This window comes from Mchenga conophoros, linkage group LG1 (assembly GCF_057382185.1).
Source record: "Mchenga conophoros isolate Kocher_MC1m ecotype Shallow Benthic linkage group LG1, M_conophoros_male_GT1.1, whole genome shotgun sequence".
Classification (NCBI taxonomy): domain Eukaryota; kingdom Metazoa; phylum Chordata; class Actinopteri; order Cichliformes; family Cichlidae; genus Mchenga; species Mchenga conophoros.
Window position 1 is genome coordinate 38,861,093 of NC_140526.1, and position 6,757 is coordinate 38,867,849.

Sequence of the window (6,757 nt, forward strand, 5' to 3'; positions counted from 1 at the left end):
TTGCAATTCACTGAATGAGTCTGTGCATTATCAGCTTAAATGCAAATGAAACTCTGCTACACTTGTTGTAACCCAAAGCTTCCCAAAGTGTGGGGCCCGCCCCCTAGGGGAAGGCGCAGAGCCATTGCAGGGGGGGTGCCTAGAAAATATGGTGAAGCATATCTTGCCTTTGACAAGTGCCGAGGTAGGTCTCCCTGCAGAATTGGTTTTCCCTTCATGGGGAGCACGAGCTGGGCTCTTCAAATCACGGACAAACAGTATCCCACATTCTTGATTTTTAGTTCCCAAACACTTGTTGTAATGACTAACTACTCCTGACATTTTGGAGATGTTAGCTCTTTATACAGGGAGTGCAGAATTATTAGGCAAATGAGTATTTTGTCCACATCATCCTCTTCATGCATGTTATCTAACTCGAAGCTGTATAGGCTCGAAAGCCTACTACCAATTAAGCATATTAGGTGATGTGCATCTCTGTAATGAGAAGGGGTGTGGTCTAATGACATCAACACCCTATATCAGGTGTGCATAATTATTAGGCAACGTCCTTTCCTTTGGCAAAATGGGTCAAGAGAAGGACTTGACAGGCTCAGAAAAGTCAAAAATAGTGAGATATCTTGCAGAGGGATGCAGCAGTCTCAAAATTGCAAAGCTTCTGAAGAGTGATCATCGAACAATCAAGCGTTTCATTCAAAATAGTCAACAGGGTCGCAAGAAGCGTGTGGAAAAACCAAGGCGCAAAATAACTGCCCATGAACTGAGAAAAGTCAAGCGTGCAGCTGCCAAGATGCCACTTGCCACCAGTTTGGCCATATTTCAGAGCTGCAACATCACTGGAGTGCCCAAAAGCACAAGGTGTGCAATACTCAGAGACATGGCCAAGGTAAGAAAGGCTGAAAGACGACCACCACTGAACAAGACACACAAGCTGAAACGTCAAGACTGGGCCAAGAAATATCTCAAGACTGGTTTTTCTAAGGTTTTATGGACTGATGAAATGAGAGTGAGTCTTGATGGGCCAGATGGATGGGCCCGTGGCTGGATTGGTAAAGGGCAGAGAGCTCCAGTCCGACTCAGACGCCAGCAAGGTGGAGGTGGAGTACTGGTTTTGGGCTGGTATCATCAAAGATGAGCTTGTGGGGCCTTTTCGGGTTGAGGATGGAGTCAAGCTCAACTCCCAGTCCTACTGCCAGTTTCTGGAAGACACCTTCTTCAAGCAGTGGTACAGGAAGAAGTCTGCATCCTTCAAGAAAAACATGATTTTCATGCAGGACAATGCTCCATCACACGTGTCCAAGTACTCCACAGCATGGCTGGCAAGAAAGGGTATAAAAGAAGAAAAACTAATGACATGGCCTCCTTGTTCACCTGATCTGAACCCCATTGAGAACCTGTGGTCCATCATCAAATGTGAGATTTACAAGGAGGGAAAACAGTACACCTCTCTGAACAGTGTCTGGGAGGCTGTGGTTGCTGCTGCACGCAATGTTGATGGTGAACAGATCAAAACACTGACAGGATCCATGGATGGCAGGCTTTTGAGTGTCCTTGCAAAGAAAGGTGGCTATATTGGTCGCTGATTTGTTTTTGTTTTGTTTTGAATGTCAGAAATGTATATTTGTGAATGTGGAGATGTTATATTGGTGTCACTGGTGAAAATAAATAATTGAAATGGGTATATATTTGATTTTTGTTAAGTTGCCTAATAATTATGCACAGTAATAGTCACCTGCACACACAGATATCCCCCTAAAATAGCTAAAACTAAAAACAAACTAAAAACTACTTCCAAAAACATTCAGCTTTGATATTAATGAGTTTTTTGGGTTCATTGAGAACATGGTTGTTGATCAATAATAAAATTATTCCTCAAAAATACAACTTGCCTAATAATTCTGCAGTGGGATACAAATAATATCAGGCTGATCCTGCCAAGATTTGTTCCCTCGGTTCAAATCCTGGACAAACAGTATCCCACAGTTGTTTATGTTTTTGAATCCATTTTGCACAGAGAGGCATTTTTTGAAAAAGGTATTGACAGCAATGTTGAATATTATTACACAGGAATAAAACAACTACACATAAAATAATTACACCGTGACGCCTCTGCCTTTCTAAATGGAGGGACAGTAACTGCGTGTGTGTATGCAAGCGTGTAATACCTGAAGATAGTCAGATTAACAGTATTTTGTCTCTATCTGCCATTCTGCAATTCATCTCATGTAAACAATAGTGTGGCGCACAGCGTGACGTGAAAAAAGGCACATACCTTTGACGTTGCGTGACGAACTCTGTATTCCTCGTCCACACGTAAACACAAAAAACGGTGTTTAGGTAGTGGGGGACGCGAACATTTTTCTTGTAAAACAAAGGGGGGCCTAACAAAAACACTTTGGGAACCACTGTAACCTAACATGAGCATCACAGCCACAGCTTTACTGTGAATTCACCACAGTACTGCAGCTAACTGGTTTATCCTGCACAAGACTGCCCAGTGTTTTCATGCAACATTTCATTAACACAATAAAGTTAGTAATAGCTTAGATTATTCTGCAGAATGTTTCACAATGTGAACATTTATCAAAACATAACGTATACAAATCCAATCTGTGATTAAAATGATGAGATTTCATGTAAGCTGGGCAGTCCTTACCAGTAAATCTAACCCCTTGTCTTCCTCTCCTGTCCTGTCTTATCTTTCTCCATCTCTGAGTTAAGTTAGCTCTCTTTTTTCTCTCTCTGTGAAAAACAGCAGATGGACCTTTAGCTAGCAACACACTGTTTGACAAACTGCATACAAACAGTTTGTGTGTTTTCTGAGCTGATAGAAACACTGTATTTGAAATTACCTGACAAAACAATGTCACCATCTTCATCCTCTTCAGTAGCGCTAGCTACATTCTGAAATACCACAGTCCCAGCTTACTTACAGCTGCACTCCTTCAAGCGCACTTTAACTGCCGAGTGTCGACCCTCAGCTGTGGCTCCGGCAAGCTTTGAGTGAAAAAATAAAACTAAGTTTTTAAATGTTGCAGGCATAGTCTTCCCTTCAAGAAAGCAGCTTGATGAGTAATGTATCCGTGCCACAGGATGAATGTTGTGATCAAAATGATCGGATTCGTGAAGCTGAACTTAATCAATTTTATGTAAACGATCAGCATTTATTCGGGTTTGAATGCAGGCATTTGTAAATCACTTTTTCTTGTGGTCAGATTGATTTGTATTTGTGTGTGGATTGAAGCGCGCAAATTGTTGCACACATTTGTAAAGCTTAGTTTACACTTTTGCATCATATTGCATTTGCAACCTTTTTGAAACACATTTAATGGATTGGATTTTATATAGCGCTTTTCAAGGCACCCAAAGCGCTTTACAATGCCACTATTCATTCACTCTCACATTCACACATCTTTGGATACACATACGTATGGGAGGAGGTTTTCTCCAACATAAACATGATTCATTTTCCACAAGCAATGAACTCAAATTAAACCTGCAACATTATGTTTTATTTAACAGTAAGCCTGCACGTGCAACGTGTTGTTTTTTCTCCTCTTCAACGCGTTTGTTAAAGAGTCGTTAAAAAGTTAAAAAAAGGTCTTATTATTTGCCAAAAATTCTACTTAAGTCCTGTCATGGTTTCGGGAGGTCTGTTTGGTTTCTTGCATAGTTATGATATTCTACTTTTTGAGGTTTTTCTTCAGCTGGAGTTTGTGGGCAGGCTCAGGCTGAGTTTCCTGGTGGATTCCTCCTCTCTCACACCAGGGGAAATCATGTTGTTTGGCACGTAGAGTTATATTGGACAGATGGTGCCGCACTCCCTCACCAGACTGTCTCTAGCTCTTCAGTGACAATCAGGCAACTTCTGCATTGCAGAAGACCTCGCTGTCTTTGCGCGGTTAATTCGTACTTTTTGTGTTCCCCAGTTTGCTACCTGGAACCTTGGCTGTCTGCAAGAACCCTCTCCTCTTTTGGTGGTCCACCTCTGGAAGTCAGCCAGTCCTTCCATAGCATTATGGCTTCTGCCTGCCCAGTCTACACCTGCTTCTTCTTCTTCTGCTGCTTTCAGCTGCTCTCACATAATCTGTCTTCATCTTACCCTGTTTATAGCATTCATGCCTGTCACTCTTCATGTCCTCCTTCACTACATCCGTGGACCTCTTCTGTGGTCTTCCTCTTTGCCTGACAGCTCCATGTTCTGTACCAATTCTTTGTATTTAAACTTCACTAGCTGTCATCTTCACTGTTCGCTGATCTTCCTCTCATGCACACATGGATCCTGTCTTGTTTCTACAGATTGTTTCATTCCTCTTTTCTCCAGTGCATACCTGCACCTCTCTGGCTTCTCTCCCACCTGCTCCCTTCTCTCACTGCAGATCACAATTATAATTGATGGAGACTCCTGCCTGCCTGACCTTATGTATCCACCTGTCCATCACCACTGCAAAACCACACTCCTACCACACGCCTCTATCTCACTGTCTTCATCCTGCTCTACCCTTACATACTTCTCTGCCACTCTGGACTCAAATGCTAATGTTGCTCTCTGGAAATCATATCATATACTTTATGTAGATACACACAGTGCAATTGCTGCAGGCCTTCTCTGTACTTCTCCATCACACATGACACTGCTGATCAGTGTCTCCTCCTTGTTAACCACGTTTCAAAAATTCAACTTGCTGATCAACTTTGTTCCTCTATAGTAACTACAACTGCATATCAGCCTTGTTCTTGAAAATCAGTACCTGTATACACTTCTCCATTTTATCATCTAACTCACCAAGACTATCTAAGGAACGTAGAAATAAAGCCTCTGGACTTTAGTTTTTTAGTTTCGTGAGGACATTCCACCAAGAGGCTTCTTCATTTCTAAATAGTCTCAGGTATTTCAACCCTCTGAAGGTCCATTAACAGGGCTTTTGGCCAACTACTAATCATGTGCCTTATCACATGAGTCAAGGGGTGAAAAAAAGTGTGGGTCATTATCAACAAAGGTTCCAGGTGAAACCACTGTGAGACCTTGCCCCATGTGACCTATCTAGCTATCTGTCTAAATGTTCCCAGCACACTCTCTTCAGTCTATCCTTAACACTAACACTTAACCTAACACTTCCCTGAAACTTCTCTTGAAGTTAGTGTTCACTGCATTTCATAAAATCCACTGCCAGCTGTCCCCCTCTCTGCCTTTCTCTTCTTAACACCATACCTACTTAACACCTCCTCATCCTTTGATCCCTTCGCCTAAATGTCCACTGTTCCCAGTCACCACTCCCACTTCATCCAGCTTGCTCCAGAGTTTGTCTTTCTCTAAAATGTCATCCAACAACACATCATTCCATCCTGTCTGACGCTGTCTTCGCCCCCACAACAGTTTTCATATACTTTTCCTTCAAGGTTACACCGGATCCATTTTTTTCCTGTCTGCACTGTGGTACACCAGTTTGACTCCACACGTATGCCTTTGCTTCTCTTGCTACCTCCAAACATGCCTTCCCCCTCTCCTTGTATTTTGTTATTGTGTATTATTTACATGAATAAAATATACTCATTCATATTTTCCAAAAGGAAAAAAGCAAAAGTAGCGTGATATAAGAACTACCAACAGTCTTCTTGAACCAAACACAAAAGAGAAGTTGGCTTTGTGGGGACGATGTTAAATGTGAAAAGTGGATCTGAAAGCAATGCAGAGTGCTGGAGAGTCTCACTACCTTATGCTGTGTTTCACTCATTTGTTTTACTGAACATAAATGAAGAGATTTCTGCCACAAACTGATGTAGAAATAGATACAGATAGATTTAAAAAATCACCAGAATGCACAAAGTGTCCGATAGAAGATTATTTTCTGATTTAACCTGTTGATGTGCCCCGCTGTAGGAGCACAGATACACTGTATAGTCATTGCTGGAGGCAAGAGACCAGCAGTGTGAGTGTGAGGTGTGAGTAGTGTTACCTCTTATCTGACCCTCTCATTAGTATTCACCTGTGGACTGCTGCACTTACATGAAACAATTTACTGCTGTGAGCGGCCTTGTTGCATTTATTTAACTTCAAGCAGGCAGTGCATCACACATCTCGAAGAAGAGAACGGTGTGCTTTTGCATGTGTGGATGGGGTGTGATTTGTGGAAAAAAACGACAAAAAATCATTATTATGATCATTATTAGAATAATTACCTGCCATTTAACTTGAATGTGCAGAGGCAGGGACATGTAGCTACACCTCCTTCAGAGTTATCGAAGCCACTTGGGTCGGTGCACGTTGAGCGATATATAAAAGTGTTTTATAGAATAAGCGTATATATAATGACAGCTGTTATGTAACAGAATACAGAATTGATTTTAAAATGCTGCATAGAGCATGAATAATAAAGGTTCAATGAATCATCTGGTCTACAGTTTCACATCAACTCCAACTGCATAGCTGTGTTGAAACGATACAACGCCACTTCAATAATAACCTAAAGATCAAACTGTGTTCCTTTTCTTTAAGCTCCTCCTCCACCGAGCAACTGGCTGGAACGCTGCACACACAAAGACGTCTCATTATTTTTCCCTTAATATCTACATAGTAAATAAAATCTCCTTCTGACCCTTTCAAGATCATCTTCCAGCCAAAAGGAAGGAAACAATAAGTCAGTGCTTCCTTCAGAGCTCAGCTCCTCACTCAGTGTGTAAAGAAGCACGATTTATCCAGCTCACTGAGAACAGAGTCTTATCTGAGAGGCAGAGTATAAGGACATTAATGAGGCTCACA